Source organism: Anabrus simplex, chromosome 3 (genome assembly GCF_040414725.1).
Source record: "Anabrus simplex isolate iqAnaSimp1 chromosome 3, ASM4041472v1, whole genome shotgun sequence".
In the NCBI taxonomy this organism is placed as follows: Eukaryota; Metazoa; Arthropoda; class Insecta; order Orthoptera; family Tettigoniidae; genus Anabrus; species Anabrus simplex.
In genome coordinates, this window is record NC_090267.1 from 475,858,082 (window position 1) to 475,879,319 (window position 21,238).

Sequence of the window (21,238 nt, forward strand, 5' to 3'; positions counted from 1 at the left end):
ACCATTCATCAACGCCTGCTAATTTCAGCCATAAGACATAGCCTGCACGGTTGCTAGGTAACATTGTCTGGCTATCCATCCATACCTTACATCACTGCCTGCACGGTTGCTAGGTAACATTGTCTGGCTATCCATCCATACCTTACATCATCACTGCCTGTACGGTTGCTAGGTAACATTGTCTGGCCATCCACCCATACCTTACATCACTGCCTGCACGGTTGCTAGGTAACATTGTCTGGCTATCCATCCATACCTTACATCACTGCCTGCACGGTTGCTAGGTAACATTGTCTGGCTATTCATCCATACCTTACATCATCACTGCCTGTACGGTTGCTAGGTAACATTGTCTGGCCATCCACCCATACCTTACATCACTGCCTGCACGGTTGCTAGGTAACATTGTCTGGCTATCCATCCATACCTTACATCATCACTGCCTGTACGGTTGCTAGGTAACATTGTCTGGCCATCCACCCATACCTTACATCACTGCCTGCACGGTTGCTGGGTAACACTGTCTGGCTATCCATCCATACCTTACATGATCACTGCCTGCACGGTTGCTAAGTAACATTGTCTGGCCATCCATCCATACCTTGCGTTACTGCCTGCACGGTTGCTAGGTAACACTGTCTGGCTATCCATCCATACCTTACATCATCACTGCCTGCACGGTTGCTAGGTAACATTGTCTGGCCATCCATCCATACCTTACATCGCAGCCTGCATGGTTGCTAGGTGACATTGTCTGGCCATCCATCCATACCTTACATCACTGCCTGCACGATTGCTAGGTAACATTGTCTGGCCATCCATCCATACCTTACATCGCAACCTGCACGGTTGCTAGGTAATATTGTCTGGCTATCCATCCATACCTTACATCATTGCCTGCACGGTTGCTAGGTAACAATGTCTGGCCATCCATCCATACCTTACATCGCAGCCTGCACGGTTGCTAGGTAACATTGTCTGGCCATCCATCCATACCTTACATCACAACCTGCACGGTCGCTAGGTAACATTGTCTGGCCATCCATCCATACCTTACATCACTGCCTGCACGGTTGCTAGGTAACATTGTCTGGCCATCCATCCATACCTTACATCACAACCTGCACGGTCGCTAGGTAACATTGTCTGGCCATCCATCCATACCTTACATCATTGCCTGCACGGTCGCTAGGTAACATTGTCTGGCCATTCATCCATACCTTACATCACAGCCTGCACGGTTGCTACGGTTACACTTCCGTAATGCAAATTTCCAGATGACCCCCAGGCATAAGATATTTGTCAAAAAATTATACTGGCGTACTCAGGACCATCAATCATTATTTAGTGGATGCTCAAACTGCAGCACCCTCGAAGTTGGCGGCTATACCATTTGCCATACATAATATGTGTGGAGCGTACTGTCGTATGCTAGTGAAACTGGAATCTTAGCTTGCCTGATAAGCCTTTGAAATATGGTGCGACAGGAAAATACTGAAAATTTCATGAGTGGACAAAATCACCAACGAAGAAACGCTGAAAAGGATTGGAGAGAAGCCATGTTTATGGAATATGCTTACTCACCGAAGAGACGATTGGATTGGACATATCTTGAGGTATGAAAGTCTTGTGCATACAGTACTGGGGGGAAGGGTGGAAGGAAAGAACTGTAGATATATGAAACAAGTCATTCACGACAAGGGTTGTGATATAACTTGGGCTTGAAGAATCTAGCCACAGGCCGGAGTTCCTGGAAAGTCGCTACAAACCAATCGTCGGAATGAACACAACAGAAGAAGAAGAAGAAGAAGAAGAAGAATATCGGCGGAGTTCGGTTCGTATTTATACTGGACCCGTCTGAACACGAGTTAACTACACCTTCACCTAATTACAATGACCATTTTCAATTCTCCCTCACGATGCTAATTTTTGATACTACGATAATACGGTGCCAATTTATACTCACCACATACGTTCACAATTATATGTATCGTTTAGTGCTCGGATTCTAGATTATGAGTTTTCATCATATCTACTGAATACATTCTATTTGTCGACTTTCATGACTCATGATTCAAACATAAATGTCAAGGTTACGGCTTGGCCAGATTTCACATTTGTTTATATCGATGGTGACAAAACTTCCGACGGTGTACAGTATTCGTTACCCTTCAAGAGAAGCCATGGAACAGCGCTCCTTCTCTCACCAACGTCACTCTACACAGATATCTACACAACTGTTTAAGAAAGTATTCATTTTGATAGATAACCGTAGAGTACTACAGCGTGCACTCGGGAGATGGTGGGTTCGAATCCCACCGCCGACATCACTGAAGATTGTTTTCCATGGCTTCCATGTTTTTCTTCTTTTTCTTCTACTTCAGCTTTTCCCACACCTGTGGGGTCGCGGGTGCGAACTGTGTCGCACGTGTGGACTTGGTCCTGATTCACGGCCGGATGCCCTTCCTGACGCCAACCCTATATGTAGGGATGTACTCACTATTGTGTGTTTCTGTGGTGGTTGGTAGTGTGATATGTTGTCTGAATATGATGAGGAGAGTGCTGAGACGGACACATACACCCAGTCCCCGAGCCAGAAGAATTAATCAGAAGCGATTAAAATCCCCGACCGGCCGGGTATCGAACCCGGGACCCTCTGAACCGAAGGTTGACCATTCAGCCAACAAGTCGGACAGGTAAATGCTAGGCCATGGCCACTACCTTCCCAATCGTAGCCCTACCGTGGCTCAGACGGTTGAGGCACTGGCCTTCTGACCCCAACTTGGCAGGTTCGATCCTGACTCAGCCCGGCGGTATTTGGAGGTGCCCAAATACGTCAGCCTCGTGTCGGTAGATTTACTGGCACGTAAAAGAACTCCTACCAAAACCAAACCCCATGACAGTCCTTGAAGGGCCTTGGCCAACCAAGCGACCGCTGCTCATTCCGAAGGCCTGCAGATTACGAGGTGTCGTGTGGTCAGTACGACGAATTCTTTCGGGCATTATTCTTGGCTTTCTAGACCGGGGCCGCTGTCTCACCGTCAATAGCTCGTCAATTCTATATAATTAAGCTGAGTGGACCTCGATCCAGCCCTCAGGTCCAGGTAAAAATCCGTAACCTGGCCGGGAATCGAACCCGGGACCTCCGGGTAAGAGGCAGGCACGCTACTCCTATACCATGGGACAAAATTCCGGCACCTCGGCGTCTCCGAAAACCTTGACAAGTAGTTAGTGGGACGTTAAAGAAGTGGGAGAAAATAACCTTACAACATTTACAATATCCAGAAAAATGAACATATAGAAACACGTCGTATCTGAAACTGGCGAGGAATGGAGCCGACCCCGTGGTGTAGGGGTAGCGTGCCTGGCTCTTACCCGGAGGCCCCGGGTTCGATTGCCGGCCAGGTCAGGGATTTTTACCTGGACCTGAGGGCTGGTTCGAGGTCCACTCAGCCTACGCGATTACAATTGAGGAGCTATCTGATGGTGAGATAGCGGCCCCGGTCTAGAAAGCCAAGAATAACGGCCGAGAGGATTCGTCGTGCTGACCACGTGACACCTCGTAATCTGCAGGTCTTCGGAATGAGCAGCGGTCGCTTGGTAGGCCAAGGACCTGCAAGGGCTGTAGTGCCATGGGGTTTGGTTTTTTTGTTTGGTGAGGAATGGATGACCTAGATCAGGGATGGCGAATCTCTGACACGCGAGCAATTAGGTGACACGTCGCACAATATGCAAACAAATGTTAATGTTTTTAACGTGCAATAAATAGTTCGAAAATCTACCAACATAGCACATTTCAACATTGCACTTTTACAAAGATGTATGTCACAATTAATTCTACAGCCATATTTTTCACGAATTTCAATTTCAATCACTTTTTTTTTTTCAATTTCAATCACTACTGATATGCATTTAGGGCAGTCGCCCAGGTGCAGATTCCCTATTCTGTTGTTTTCCTAGCATTTTCTTAAATGATTGCAAAGAAATTGGAAATTAATTGAACATCTCTCTTGGTAAGTTATTCCAATCCCTAACTCCCCTTCCTATAAACAAATATTTCCCCCAGTTTGTCCTCTTGAATTCCAACTTTATCTTTATATTGTGATCTTTCCTACTTTTAAGGACTCCACTCAAACTTATTTGTCTACTAATGTCATTCCACGCCATCTCTCCACTGACAGCTCGGAACATACCACTTAGTCGAGCAGCTCGTCTTCTTTCTCCCAGTTCTTCCCAGCCCAAACTTTGCAACATTTTTGTAACGCTAGTATTTTGTCGGAAATCACACAGAACAAATCTATCTGCTTTTCTTTGAATTTTTTCCAGTTCTTGATTCAAGTAATCCTGGTGAGGGTCCCATACACTGGAACCATACTCTAGTAGGGTTCTTACCAGAGACTTATTTGCTCTCTTCTTAACATCCTTAATGAAAAATGAAAAACCTACAACCCGGCTTCCAACCCCCGACCGGGTCAGGGATGTGATGAACGAACCAGATATAGGCTATTATTACAATGGGGTCGCCACTCCCAAGGTGATATTAATGATTGATAAATGCTATGAAATGAGAATGGAGAGTGTTGCTGGAATGAAAGATGACAGGGAAAACCGGAGTACCCGGAGAAAAACCTGTCCCGCCTCCGCTTTGTCCAGCACAAATCTCACATGGAGTGACCGGGGTTTGAACCACGGTATCCAGCGGTGAGAGGCCGACGTGTTGCCGTCTGAGCTACGGAGGCTCCTTACATCCTTAATACTACCCCCAAATACCCTGATAACCACATGTATAGATCTGTACCCTTCATTTACAATCCCATTTATGTGATTACCCCAATGAAGATCTTTCCTTATATTAACACCTAGATACTTACAATGATCCTCAAAAGGAACTTTCACCCCATCAACGAAGTAATTAAAACCGAAAGGACTTTTCCTATTTGTGAAACTCACAACCTGACTTTTAACTCAGTTTATCATCATATCATTGCCTGCCGTCCATCTCACAACATTATCGAGGTCATTTATTATTTTAAAGGAAAAACATATCTTATTCTTTAAATTTACCTGTTTTTGAAATGTAATTTTCAGTGATGTCTGCAAAATAAAATCATGAAACATCCGCTACAATGGATTTATATACCTAAATGAAGTGAACTGAGGGGGGTTTCATCATGATTTTAAATTAGAGTAACCGGTGTCACACTAGATAGTTAAAAGAAGTAAACAAGGCCTTAATTGACACGCTAGTCGGAAAAGGTTTGCCATCCCTGTCCTATCTGAATCTCCATCAACTTCTTATGGGTTGAATGGTTGCCATGTGGTCTCCGGAGAGGCGTGGTGCAGGTCTTTTGATTTGACGTCCGTAGGCGACCTGCGCGTCGTGATGTGGATGAAATGATGATGGAGACGACACATACACCCAGTTCCCATGCCAGGGGAATTAACCAATTATGGTTAAAATTCCCGACCCTGCCGGGAATCGAACTAGGGACCCATGTGACCAAAGACCAGCACGCTAACGAATTAGTCATGGAGCCGGACTTTTTATGGGTTAAAAGACATGAACGAATAAGACACAACGAGAAAGTAGACCACATCGCAAAGTAATGTATTGGTGACTAACCAACTCCAGTGTCATTTCTCTTCGTCATCCGACAGTAAGCTCACGACAGATGAGCATGTACAAATTAACTACATAAAGGACGATTCTATGACGCACTCCAATCAACAATTTCTATGGACTACTGTACAGTTCAGCATGGCCAGTCTTACAAGGATCACTCACAAAGTGTCCGGCTGATATACAGTAGAAAGTTCAGAATTTTCTTTCTTTCTTTCTTTCCTTCTTTCTTACCCCGTTTACCCTCCAGGGTTGGTTTTCCCTCGGACTCAGCGAGGGATTCCACCTCTACCGCGTCAAGGGCAGTGTCTTGGAGCGTAAGACTTTGGGTCACGGGATACAGCTGGGGAGGGGAACTAGTGCCTCACCCAGGCGGCCTCACCTGCTATGCTGAACAGGGGCCTTGTAGAGGGATGGGAAGATTGGAATGGACTAGGTAAGGAAGAGGGAAGGAAGCGCCCGTGACCTTAAGTTAGGTACCATCCTAGCATTTGCCTGGAGGAGAAGTGGGATACCACGGAAAAACACTTCCAGAATTGTTGAATTGGGAATCGAACCCACCTCTACTCAGTTGGCCTCCCGAGGCTGAGCGGACCACGTTCCAGCTCTCGTACCACTTTTCAAATTTCGTGGCAGAGCCGGGAATGAAATCCGGGCCTCCAGGGTTGGCAACTAATCAGACTAGGAAAGTTCAGTTTATTGTACCAACTTTAGCTCCCCATAGTGGCGTAACATTAAAGCCTGCAAGTATGACCCTGGGTTTAAGTATCACGCAGACTTCCCAAGAAAATGTAAATAAATGAATAAATTACTTTACCTGAATGCCGCTCTGCACGGCAAAGGTGACATTGTGGTGCGTTTGTAGAATGGGCCGAAGGAATTTGTTTTAACGGTGGAAGTACAGTAGTTGTTGGATGGTTGCGTCTGTCTGCAAAGTATTGTTATTGTGTTTAGTCTAGCCTCTGTAGTGTAGTGGTTAGCCTCGGGAGGTCAACTGAGCAGAGGTGGGTTCGATTCCCACCTCAGCCATCCTCGAAGTGGTTTTCCGTGGTTTCCCACTTGTCCTCCAGACAAATGCCGGGATGGTACCTAACTTAAGGCTACGACCGCTTCCTTCCCTCTTCCTTGTCAATCTCTTCCAATCTTCCAATCCCCCTCGCAAGGCTCCTGTTCAGCATAGCAGGTGAAGCCGCTAGGGCGAGGTACTGGTCATCTTCCACAGTTGTATCCCCAGATCCAGAGTCTGAAGCAGCAGGACACTGCCCTTGAGGCTGTAGAGGTGGGATCCCTCGCTGAGTCCGAGGGCAAAGTCGACCCTGGAGGGTAAATAGATAAAGAAGAAAGAGGAGAAGACGAAGAAGAACAAGTACTGTGCAGTAATTGTTGGATGGTTGCGTCTGCCTGCAAAGTATTGTTAGTGTGTTTAGTCTAGCCTCTGTGGCTCAGGGGGCAGCGCGCCGGCCCCTCATCGCTGGGTTCCTTGGTTCAAATCCCGGTCACTCCATGTGAGGTTTGTTCTGGACAAAACGGAGGCGGGACAGTTTTTTTCTCCGAGTTCTCCGGTTTTCCATATCATCTTTCATTCCAATAACATTTCAGTTCGTCTTTCAGTCATAAATCTCTGCCCATGAAGAGTGCAACAGGCTTTGGCAGCCGGCAAATACCTGACCCGGTCGGATGGCTAGAAACAGACTATGGCTTTTCATTTCAAAAAAATACAGCAAATGTAGCTTACCAGGTGCATGCATAATTTTCACTAAGAGATGACGCCGGCGAACAGTACGCAGCATATGAATTTGACACATACGTCGTTTGTCCGTCTGACATTAACCTACCAACACACATGAGTTTAGTCCGCCAAACACTAGCGTCTGTGTTGTATCGTTCAGTGCTCATGTCTTTGTTTGTGCCTGAAAGAACAAAAGAACAAAAGAACAAAAGTGCGAAGACGAACAATTGCAGGCGTTACTGGATGATGACCCAACGCAAACTCAACTGCAATTGGCACAAGCATTAAATGTGTTACAAGAAACAAGAAGTCCGACCGGAATGGGCCAGAAAACATGGAAAAGTGATTTTGTTACACGACAATGCGCCGTCTCACCCAACAAAACCAGTGAAAGACATCTTGAAATCGCTTGGACGGGACACCCTTCCGCACCCGCCGTACTGCCCCGACCTGGCTCCATCTGACTGTCACCTCTTCGCATCAACGGGCCACGCGTTCGCAGAGCAGCACTTCAGCAATTTCGAGGAAGTTGGAAAATAGCTCGACGAATGGTTTGCCGCATAAGACAAGCAGTTTTTCTGGCATGGTATTCATAACTTACCTGAAAGATGGGCCAAGTGTGTAGAAGCCGATGGCTAATATTTTGAGTAAACAAAAAATGAATTTCACTTGAAAATTAAGTGTTTTCCTTACCACAAAACCAGCAAAAACTTATGCATACACCTGGTAAGATTAATCATATGCAACTATCAAAAGAAGTAAATAAAATATAGGCTATTCATTCTTGAAGTAATAAAATCGACAGCATTAAGCACATGCACTCACGTACCCCTACTAGTGCGGCAAGAGAGACTCATTTTACTACTGGCTATTGATCACAATAATCCACTTAATTATATTTAAAATATAAAATTGCAAATAACGACATATCCAGGGGGCTGTTTGGTCTGTAACTGATCTAAAGCCAGATAAATTAAAAAAATAACGACATAAGCACACGGTGTTAACAAGGAAATTCTTCCAACCAATTCTGTTATGAACCGACTGGCTGTTCTCGTGGTCTCGCGTAAGAACTACCGTATCTTGCAGATATCTCGCTTGGTCCATTCAAAGATCCCCATCCCGCCTTTGCAGAAATGCTTGCCGCCAGTGTTTACCCGCCATCTCCTTCATTTCCCATAGCGAACTCGAATGCGAACCTCTTCTACAGAAATAATGTTAAGTATGAGGAGGTTTAAACTACACAGTTAAAAAAAAAAGGGGGAACATGTTTTGTAACCTCTGGTATGTGAACGTTAATTTGGTAGATTGGGTTCCAATGGTCGTACAGCATACCTTGAGACCTTAGCTACTCAGGTTATGTCAATTCGAAGTTATACTCCATCTGTAGGCGTAGACACATGCATTAAACTGTCAGGTGACACTTCAAAACAAAGTGAATAGCGGTGCGTCCGTGTGTCGTTGTGAGGTACACAGACTACTGCGGTCATTTGAGCACGTTGTACGAAAACCAGCACATCCCATGAGACATCTTAACGAGGTTCAAGTAGCAAGGGCCGTCGCTTTGATCCAGGAAGGATGGACTTTTCGTCGTGTTGCTGTGGATCTCAATGTCTCTCCGTCAGCTATTCATCGCTAGTGGAATCGCTACAATGAGATCGGCCAGTTCACAAAGAGGGTTGGACAAGGTCGTGGACGCACGACAACCCCACAGAATGGCCGATATCTGACAATGTGTGCGTTGCGGCGTCGTTCAGCAACTGCCAGATAACTGCAACAAGACCTGAGGAAGGTCACTAGAGTCATGGTGTCTGGCCAGACAGAAAAGAACAAGTTAAGAGAAGTGTCCTTACGACTCAGATGTCCTGTTCGAGTGCCCCGTTTAACGCAGCAACATCACGCAGCTCGTCTTCTGTTTGCCCGTACCCACGTCAACTGGCAACTTCGCCAATGGAGACCTGTGTTATTCACAGACGAGTCCAGATTTCCCCTGACACAGTGTGAAGGACGTCAATGTGTATGGAGACACCGTGGGGAGCAGTACATGCCAAATGTTGTCCAGGAAGGTGACCGATTCGGACAATGTTCTGTGATGTTGTGGGGTGGTATCAGTATTGATGGCCGTAGGGATCTTGTCGTCATCCGAAGTAATCTTACTGTTGCGGGTACATCGAGAAGATACTGCTACAGCATGTGTTGGTTGCTGCATACGGTATTGGCCCTGAATTCGTACTCATGCACGACAATGCTAGGGCTCATGTAGCGCGCATCACCAGAGCTGTCTTGAGAGAACTGGACATTCAAGAAATGGAATGGCCAGCAGTGAGTCCCGACCTTAATCCCATCGAGCATGTGTGGGACAGGCTTGACAGAAGTGTTCGTGGGCGTCCCGTTTCACCACAGATTCTACAAGACCTCGAACAGGCTCTCATTGAAGAACCGCAACGTGACCTCCGTCGACTTATACGGAGCATGCAACGTAGATGCCAAGCTGTGATAAATGCTCGTGGAGGACATATACCATACTGAAGCTTTCCAACTGTGATCAAAATCTACCCTGGAGGACAGTTATCACTTTGTTTTCGCTCCTATTTTGAAATTTCCGTTTGCGTTCTGAAAATGAACGCGAATCCATCGATGTTCTTTTGTGTTTCGTTCAAAAACATGTTCCCCTAATTTTTTTGATGTGTGTAGTTCCACTTTAAGGACGAAGGAATTGAGTAATTATCCGATTTAGTCAGGGAAGCTATTCTATGACTATGGATTGTCACCTTTTGTTCTGAAGAAGCTTCAGCTAACGTCCGAGAGTGCATCGATTGATTCTGAAATATAATATTTTTAGTGGTACAATATGTTTAATATAATGTTTTATCATGGATAGTCTGCTTGTATTTACATCCTCCCAAGAATTTTGCAAGTCATCTCCACACCATGCTACTCTCTCGTTTACCTTCTGGCCATTCTTACGAAGAAGATATAGCGAAAGGAATGAATGAAACTGCCCAAGCGTTGTAATTCAGATATCAATTTTACTTAGTTCAGATGCCAGTGGGGCAACTGAGTCCAGTTCAACATTCATCTGTACTCCCTTGCCCCGCAGTACACTTTCAAATAGATTCGCTGCTATCGTAGAGACTAGACCAGAGGTGTTCAAGCTGGGCATTATGTCCGCGGCGCCCAGCAGTCCAGTGTTGCCAATTTAGCGGATTTGGCGGAATTAGAAGACTGTCGGCGGAGAAATATATCATTTAGCGGACAGCGGAATTCTAGATTTATTATAGCGCAATTTAGTGTTTTATCCATTTTACGTTTAAAAAAATTGTACTCCAGTCTATCTCCAAGCTATTCTGTATTTCTTATCAGGAGCTAGCAGTCACATGAGGAAAACATATTATTTGGATTTGATGTTATGAGATCATGGTATCATAAATTTTTTAATGCGTGGGGAAAGGGTACTTTTCTCTTAGTTGACGAATGACGACAGATAATGAAACTGTGAGAGAGTAGCATTTATATTATGCTATGAAGGAAGACCGTTTAATGAACTGGCCTGTTCTGTGTGTGGCCCTTGAGGTAGGGGATTCACCTAGTTTGAACCCGGCACTAAAACGCCTATAAGTTTTAGCTCGTCGGTTCGCAGGCAGGGGGGTGAATCCCAGTGAAACTCACAGATCAGGTGAGTGCAGACATTTATTATTATTATTATTATTATTATTATTATTATTATTATTATTATTATTATTATTATTATTATTATTATTATTATTATTATTTGAGATCGGATTTCTTGGCGGGATATTAGTGGTATTTAACGGATCTTGAAAATATAAGTTGGCAACATTGCCCAGCACTGTAAGTGGGCGGGCACGCAGGATGAGCGTATGCTGTTCAACCAAGGTGATGTGGCTACGTCACAGGCCGTGAAGTTCTCCCAGTCACTCTCGATCACTGCGGCGATACCCGAGTTTGAAATGGAGGCAGAAAATAATGAAAGAAAGAAAGAGGGCAGAAATACACGTCATTTTCAATTTACGTTGTAAGAAATAAGTTCTTTGTGTTCATAATTGTTTATATATTTTGACCGGTTACAATAAGAGTTAGGCCTACAACCTCAAATATAACCTGTGAAAATAACAAAAGAAATCACCTCCGTACAGGCCATGAAGGTCCTTGGAGGAGTGGAAGGTAAAGGCTTCTACAATTGTCAACCGCGGCTCATGATGGGGTACAGTGGTTAGCTCTACGCCCGGCCGCCTTTGCCCCCAGGAATTAACCTGGTACTCATTTTTGGTGTAGGCTGAGTGGACCTCAGGGCCATATGCACCTCCGGAAGTGGAAATCTCATTTCTTAAATTTTACGACTTCCTGACGGGGATCCGAACTCACGTCCTTCCGGGCGAACCGAGCACGCCTTTACCGCCTCGGCCAGGCATAAAGTTCGGTGAATAGTCCTATACTATCAACATAGATGAACAATGCACTACAGTGACCTTACTATCCTTCGAAATACTCCCCTCCCATAACTATGCACTGCTGAGATCGGCAATACTTGTCTTGGAAACTTTGCAAGAAGGCTTCCTTTGGGATGGTGTTCAAAAGCTTCGTCACGTTTCGTTGGATGTCAGGAATATCGTCAAATCTCTTTCCTTTCAAAGCGAGTTTGAGTCGTGGGAATAGGAAGAAGTCCGGAGGATTGAGATCTGGCGAGTAGGGGGGGATGTTCAAGTTGCACCACCCCCTTTTTTGCCATCAATTGTTTGACGATATCATCCACAGTGACAATACAGTTCAAGAAATTTGGTGTCGCATTCGCCGTTTCGACAAAATCCTGTGAAGATTCTAAAAGTGCCTGCTTCTGATCGTCAGTCAAGTGATGTGGCACAAGACGAGGACACGTTTTCCTCTTCCCTAACTTCTACATAACGATTTGTCGCACGGATTCACGGTTAATCTGCAGTTCATCCGCCATCATGCGCACAGTTAATCGCCGATCGTTCTTGATTAATGTCCTCACCTTCTCAATGTTTTCGTCACTGACGGCGGTCGCCGGTCTTGAGCTACGGCGGTTGTCAGAAACACTTTCCCGGCCTCTTCGAAAACGGGCGAACCACTCGTACACACACTTCAAGGACAGTGCTTGATCTTCATAAACACGTACCAGCATCGCATGCGTTTCTTTCGGTGTCTTGCCAAGCTTAAAACAAAACTGTACATTGATCTTTTGGTCGTTCATATTCCAGTTCGCAGTTCATAACCAACGCACTAAACACGAACTGTGTCAAACAGGTCTAACACGGCACACACACGATGCTCAACTGAATACCGCTGGGAGCAGGTGGTCAAAACCTGCTGGTACGCAGGTGCAGCGTTGTGTGTCGCCAGTGTTGTCGGATCGACCGTTCTGACTTCATTCACCGAACTTTATTGTCACAGGTTGTACGTTTATAATGAACGTAATGTTTTACAATTCTCACTATTACATGTTAAATAGTGCTTTAGAAACAGTTTTAATCTAATACGGAGTTAAGGTGGATAAGCTGTGGATTGTGGTTGTCTGATAAACTCACCAAAAATCCAATCATGCTTACCGGGAATAAAATCAGTGAGGTTATTTATTTGAAGGCATACCATTCATATCCAGTAGATATATTTACATAGTAAATATCTAAGTCCTGACTCGTGATGAAACTCCCTCTCGCTATTATCATCGGACGCCTGTTAAATTATAAATACTATTTTCAGGAATTCAATGAAGAGAGAAAGTCACACAACACTACCACACTGTGCTAAATCATTATTGCATTATGTAATTATATTATTTTAGTGCAAAACTATATTAACGGGGCCTCAAGGATTAGTAACACGAGCCACGACTAGATGGCGTGCACGATTTTGACAGTCATACTAGTAGCGCTGGGAGGGAGCGCCGAGAGGAACGACAATGCTGCCAACTGTTGCTTGGGGACCCTTGCATTTTACAACTACTAAATGACCGTTTGTTCTTGCCGTGCGGACAGCATGCGCCGCGGCGAGAGAAAATACCCTTTCGAAGGGAGTGTGGCCGCGAAGGGGCCACTGTTCTCATGACAGAGGTTTTCTTGGATGTGCAAAAATACGTAAAAGCTAATAAAGACCTTTTTCTTGCCGCGTGGACAGTATGCGCCGCGGCGATAGAAAAGAGCCTCCCGAAGGGAGTGTGACCCCGAAGGGGCCACTCTTCTCATGACAGAAATTGGCCTGGATGTGCAAAAATACAAAAGCTAATAAATGACCTTTATTTCTCGCGCCGTGACCATTTTAAACTTCCCTGGCCGCTCATATTTTTTTTCTGCAGTGGTTGGTAACAAAATCTCCACCTCATCCTAGGTGTCAATGATGTCATCCTCTTCCATACGTGAACCAATCACAGTTATAAGCAATGGAGTATGGCGTCTAAAACAGTATTTTCGTTATAAATTTGTTATAAAAGTAAATGTACTTCTAGGGCCGGGTGGGTTGGTTCCTGGCAAGCGTATTGAACACATCTCCCTTCCACGATCATTTTAAGGTGGGAATGGCATTATTTAAAGTAATATTATATGTAATAATCCTAGAGGCCCCGTTACTATATTTCTACCTATTTTGAGCTCAATGAATAACAGGAATTGTAATTTAAAAAAAAATTGAACTACTGTCCTCAAGGAATTGTAAATCGTATCTTGTACTCTTAAACCCTGTACCTTTGTAGATTGTAACACAAAAATTATAACGTGTCAGTTTTCTTTGAATGAATAAATATAAGAAAATAAAATAAAACTGTTCATATCGAGCGCAGTATAAATCAAACCGTAATATCTTAAGAAGGTCAGGGATTTTGTGACGATTATAGTTTTATTTTAAATAATATAGCCCAATCAGCACTTCGGTGAGTAATGGAGGAGAGCCTTGTAATCGCTCCCTTCCCCGCAAAGTGCGTTCGCTCTCTCGCCTCACTGTGACGTATGCTTGCTACGTAAGCTGTCCGCATTTACGTCAGGCCAGCGCGGCCGCACAGGACCAGCCTCAACGGGCACCTCTGGACTACACAGTGAACGCTCCTACCAAGCCACCCTGCGAGATATAATATAATGTGTTTAAGAAATGCTATCTTATAATTGTCTCCACATTTTTATCAGTCTGCCTGACTGGTAATAAATAAATTGTATTTAGGGAGAAAAATGACTAAAGAAACACGGGTAAATTCGGAGCGTTTCGTACTTCAACTTGCACATCTGACAAGCCACGTTCACAACATGTACCCTCGCACAGAATCCAAAATCCTACAGTTCTCAAAGTTAGATGAGGTGGACACTCCTGCCTATTATGACTCGCTTGCCGTACCCTCCCCTATCAGTATCTGCACTCGTACGATGCCGTATTTAATCGTGCAGCTCTCGAATACAGGTAGGTCGACGGAAGCAGAGTGGGTCTCGGCCAGCAAGTGGCCACGGCTGGTCCGTGGTACGACAGCTCTGCACTCCGATCGGCCTACCGAGCAGAGGAGGGGTGACCACAGCTCTACTGCGGTTCTACGCCTCTGTATTAAGGAGGAGGAGAGGGGCTGGTCCTCACCGTCGGCTGTCATGAGAATGGTTTTCCGTGGTTTTCCATTTTCCTGCACCAAGGTGAATGCCGGGATAATTCCTAGTATAGGACACGGCCACCAACCCTCTCACCCTCTCCACACATCTCCCTCTCCGATGCAGATCTCCTAGCCTGAGGGACGGTGTCCTTGTCTAGTAATAGTAGTAGTAATAACGTGCCGGCCCCGTGGTGTAGCGGTAGCGTGCCTGCTTCTTACCCGAAGGGCCCGGGTTCGATTCCTGGCCAGGTCAGGGATTTTTCCCTGTATCTGAGGGCTGGTTCGAGGTCCACTCAGCTACGTGATTAGAACTGAGGAGCTATCTGACGGTGAGATTGCGGCACCGGTGTAGAAAGCCAACACTAAAGGCCGAGAGGATTCGTCGTGCTGACCACACGGCACCTCGTAATCTGCAGGCCTTCGGGCTAAGCAGTGGTCGCCTGGTTGGTCAAGGCCCTTCAGTGCTGCAGTGCCATGTAGAAGACGATTCCCGACACTTAGTTAAGATCCTGCAGACGGGAGAACTTCCTGGCAAGTGCCCCATTTCCTCCTCAGTACATCACGTATGACGAGGCACGTACTTGAACAGTAATGGTATTCTGGGGAGCACCTTGCTACTGGCTGGATTGTACAGCAGGCATTCGGCTTGTGTTTAACGGCGTTCGCTTTAGAGGTAATCACCTTCCAGAGGTATGGTTTCCTGAATTTCTTCTTCTTTCTTGTTCGACTTCGTTTTCCGAAAGTTACACCAGCTTCCCCAAAATGATTATTCAAGTTGTGTTCTCTAAGCTTGTTTTTATAGCTTCACTGACTATTGTTTGTTTGTCTACCCCTTCGTCTGGTTCCTTGATATGGGGTTGGAGATGTGGTGAGATGAATCTATATGTCATGTTTTTACGGTTGGATGCTCTTCCTGACGCCAACTTCAGTTGAAGAGCTAATGAATATTAAATGAATGATGGTGAACGAAATTGGGTAAGGAGCAAGGAATCGGCTGTGGCCTATGACCAAAAACTGTCCCAGCATTTGTAATAAATAAATATAAAATACATAAATAAATATACAAAGGTCCGCCTCTGTGATGTCGTGGTTAGTATGATTACATGCAATCTCCGGAGGTCCGCATGCGATTCCCGACTCTGCCATGAAATTTGAAAAGTGGTACGAGGGCTGGAACGGGGTTCACTCAGCCTCAGGAGGTCAACTGAGTAGAGGTGGGTTCGATTCCCATCTCAGCCATCCTCGAAGTACCGTAGTTTTCCGTGGTTTCCCCACTTTTCCTCCAGGCAAATGCCGCGATTGTACCTAGCTTACGGCCACGGCCCCTTCCTTCTTTCTTCCTTGTCTATTGTTCATCTTCCCACTCCCCACAAGACTCCTGTTAAGCATAGCAGATGAGGCAGCCTGGACGAGGTACTGGTCTTCCTCCCCAGTTGTATTCCCCGACCCGAAGTCTCACGCTCCAGGACACTGCCCTTGCGGCGGTAGAGGTGGGATCCCTTGCTGATTCAGAGGGAAAAGCCAACCTTAAACGGTAAACGTATTAAGAAAGAACGAAGAAACATACAAAAATTGACCTGAACCGATTTCACTTCCCTCATCTGATATCCCAACCAAGTATGTGGCAAAAATATCAAGTGTACCGGCAACATTATATTTATATATAGATTTCAACCTCTGATATTGGCCGGCTGTAGGCCACGTAAATCGCAAGGCTTTCTGGCCAGTCTTTTCATATATTCCCAGAACATTATTTCACTCCTTATCTGCTCCTCAGATATTAACCGGTTTGGCGTACCCTTTAGCTGCGTCTTCTGTTCTTTTTTATTTCATTTTTTTATGTGTAAATTGTCGGTCAATTTCCGAATTCCTACCTGTTGTCGATTTGCTCTTCTCTGATTCCAATCTCTTCTGCTTCCTTCTTCACCTTCTCCACCAACTTCATATTTGCCTTTAATCCTACGATATATTGAAAGATCCTTTTGCTCGATCGGTTTTAACCCATCTTACTAAATAATGTTATAAGTTTACTTATTTAAATACCTTAATACTTTCCTCCTCCCCATCTCTTACTCGAATATCACCATTTCTTAACATATTGTTTCGCACCCTGGAGCAAGACCTAGAGGAGAAGGTGATCATATTCTGATTTTAATAATTTTAAAGGTGTTGACATGGAATCAAATGAGGCTGTAATATTACTTGGAAATATACAATTATGGAAGTTCAGGCTTGCATATTGAGTACCGAAAGACACTACTCACTTTATATCGTCAAGGTTATGGAGTCTAATCCTGGTGCTGTCGACTGGCGTTTAAGATTGCTTAAGATGAAAGAACTGTATCGGTAGATTAATACCAGTGCATTAAAAAAGGCTTGTTTGGCTACAGAGTTCCGAAACTCTGTGATCTCTTAAAAGCTAGACCAAGTAAAGGAACGATGAATATTATTACGTCCGGGTCTGTAGCAGAATGTTTAGCATGCTGGTCTTTGGCCAAGTGTTTTGGGTTTGATTCCCGGCGGGTCAGGGATTTTACCTTCATTAATTCGTTACTCTACCTAGGGGACTGAGTAAATGTGTCATCTTCAACATCTTCAACATGCTGGATAGGACCCCATCCTCACATGCGCGCAGGTCGCTTCTAGGCGTCAACTCGAAAGATCTGCACTGTATTATTATTATTATTATTATTATTATTATTATTATTATTATTATTATTATTATTATTATTATTATTATTATTATTATTATTATTATTATTCCGGCTGATTGGCTTATACGGTTGAGGCGCTGGCCTTCTGTCCCAACTTGCCAGGTTCGATCCTGGCTCAGTCCGGTGGTTTTTGAAGGTGCTCAAATACGTCAGCCTTGTGTCGGTAGATTTACTGGGACGTAAAAGAACTCCTGCGGGACTAAATACGGTCACCTCGGCGTCTCCGAAAACCGTAAAAGTAGTTAGTGGAACGGAAAGACAATGACATTATTATTATTATTATTATTATTATTATTATTATTATTATTATTATTATTATTATTATTATTATTATTATTTCAAAAGTCTTGTACATTACTACCCCCAAAATGCAGAGAGAAAACATTAAAATAATAGGCCATTCAGTTCAGTGCATTCATAATAGTGAATAAAAATCATGCAATTGTAACTATGTAATAGAAGAAGTTGATAACATGAAATATCTAGGTATAATAATAGATAGATATTTTTCATGGAAGCAACATATTAGAGAGTTTTGTGAAAGACTGAGGCTAAGCTTGTTCAAAATACAAATGGTTAAGTATATAATACCTCATGTTAGTTTAAAAATGGTTTATCATTCACTTGTTGAGTGACTTATATTATATGGTGTAAGTGTATGAAGATCGGCTTCTGTTACAGACATAAGCATGGTACAAATGTTACAAAATCGTATTGTCAAAGTATTCTTTTGGTATGAAAACAGAGGAACACTTAGCTTAAGTGAGGATATGTTAACAGGGATGTACGGGAAGGAAAGGGTCTTGAGAGTTAAACAACTTTATATGTACAACATAATTAAAGAAAATTACTGGAAGCCACAATATAGAATTGTAAATTAACATACACATGGAACAAGACTGAGGCACATGAGTTATTTTCAGGTCATCAGGTACTACAACAAATATGGATCAAGAACACTGCAAGTTGTAGTTCCTAAATTTTTGAACAAGTTGCCCTCAGAATTTACACACTTGAAAACAAAACACTAAAGGAAAACATGTGAAACTATGGACCATAGATAATAAAATTACAGTTTAAATATTTGTTCATGAATGAAAATGTACTAAAGACTTATCTATTTTGAATGATACTTTCAGGGATTGAGAAAAACTCACACCACAGGACAAAATTACAATGCTAATGTAAATGTACAAACCTTATTAATGTTGTAAACAGTAAGGATTGCAACAATGTATACAAATATGAAACTACTTCACCGGCAGATAAGCACATCAAGTGCTTTGCAGGTGTAAATAATTGCAAAGATAACGTATAATATGCTACTGCATATTTGCAAATGTATTTTAGATAAGTTATAAATAAATAAATAAATAAATAAATAAATAAATAAATAAATAAATAAATAAATAAATAAATATATAAATAAATAAATAAATAAATAAAATTCTTATTATTATTAATACTATTATCAGAACAACGATCTTCATATGAACTAAATCAGTCCATGGACTGGTCTTATACACATCTAAGTAGGAACATATTAAATTAGTACTACCATGCTCTACCTATCAGTGACTGTCTTGATCTCTGTGCGCGCAATACTCTTTTTGTGTTATTTTATTTGGCACGGTTCATCGAACCTGTTGACGCGAGGCGAATGCAAATTCAGATTTGGAAATCGCCATCGAATTCCTCAGCTCCTGTTAACGCCTTGTATCAAAACAGTATAACATCTGGCGCCAAGTTTTACTGTCTACCTTTGTTATTCCGTCAGTGGAATGTGGCAGTCCCGCCTGAACGAAAGAGAAAAAAAAGTGTCTCACTTCTAAGAAGGTCATCATACTTTGAATATAGCAGTACGAGAGGGAAACTAAATTTTGGGTATTTGCATAGAACAGAACACAATGTAACAATTGAATACGGAACGTGCCTAGAATATAAATAAATTACTTCTGAATATAAACCGACCAAGAGCTATCCAGTTCTTCAACTAAAGAAGCATTACAACCCAGCACAAATATACGCCATTGAATACTATGTGAGCACTACGTCTAATAACTAGGTTATTTCTTACGGATGTGTACGTCTTTGTTCAGAGAACAAGTTATAGTATTTTATTTATTACTATCATGTACCCGCGGCTTCACCCGCGTTTATTAATTCAACAGTTAGATGTTTTTAAACCATTTATATAAAAGCAAAATAAAAATCCACAGTTCTAACCCTTTAGGTAAGCAACTCAATGTTGAAAACATACTAGGCATATGAGCTACGATTTTTAGGTAAATAAAATATAATAAAGTATGAGAATGTATTCAATATATACAATCTTTTTCTTAATCATCGTTAACCGGTCGATTATATTGGCAGTTTGCCTTTCTCTACCACTACGAGCGCTAATGTGACTCAATGTAGAGTTTCACTTAAGTCCTTATAAATACTTTCGGTGTATAGGCATATGGCTTTTAGTGCTGGGAGTGTCCGAGGACATGTTCGGCTCGCCAGGTGCAGGTCTTTTGATTTGACTCCCGTAGGCGACCTGCGCATCATGTGAGGATGAAATGATGATGAAGACGACACATACACCCAGCCCCCGTACCAGCGAAATTAACCAATGATGGTTAAAATTCCCGACTCTACCGGGAATCGAACTCGGGGTCCCTGTGACCAAAGGCCAGCACGCTAACCATTTAGCCATGGAGCCAGACAGTTTTACAATTATTTATTACAAGTAAACAATTCGTTTTTGCTGTCGAATATGAGTGCAGATGATAAGTATCAGTAAAAAATAGCTACAACTTCAGCATCCTCTTCAACATAACAGTAATAATGTACAATATGTAGGCCTAACGCTAAATTTTGTATTCAAAAATTCCATTCGTCCTCCATTTTTATTAAAATTCCCCCTTTCATTAAAAGTCTGTACTCCATTTGAAAATTTTGACTTGGTCACCGTACTAATAGTACCCGAACATGCACACAACTGTCCTTCATCCAATTTTCCATTGATTAAATATTTTAGTCCACCTCTGTGGTGTGGTGGTTAGCGTGATTATCTGCCATCCCCGGAGGCCCGGGTTCGATTCCTGGCTCTGCAACCAAATTTGAAAAGTGGTACGAGGGATGGAACAGGGTCCACTCAGCCTCGGAAGGTCAACTGAGTAGAGGTGGGTTCGATTCCCACTTCAGCCACCCTGGAAGTGGTTTTCCGTGGTTTCCTACTTCTCCTCCAGGAAAATGCCGGGATGGTACCTAACTTAAGGCCACGGCCGCTTCCTTCCCTCTTCTTTGCCTGACCCTTGCAATCTTCCCATCCCTCCACAAGGCCCCTGTTCAGCACAGCAGGTGAGGCCACCTGGGCGAGGTACTGGTCATCCTCCCCAGTTGTATCCCACAAACTCAAAGTCTCGCGCTACAAGACACTGCCTTTTAGGCGGTAGAGGTGGGATCCCTCGCTGAGTCCGAGGGAAAAACCGATCCTGGATGGTAAACAGATTAAGAAGGAAAGACATATTTTACGAAATGGTGCAATGGCTGTATAAGTTAACATATACAAAGCATTTTACAAGAGA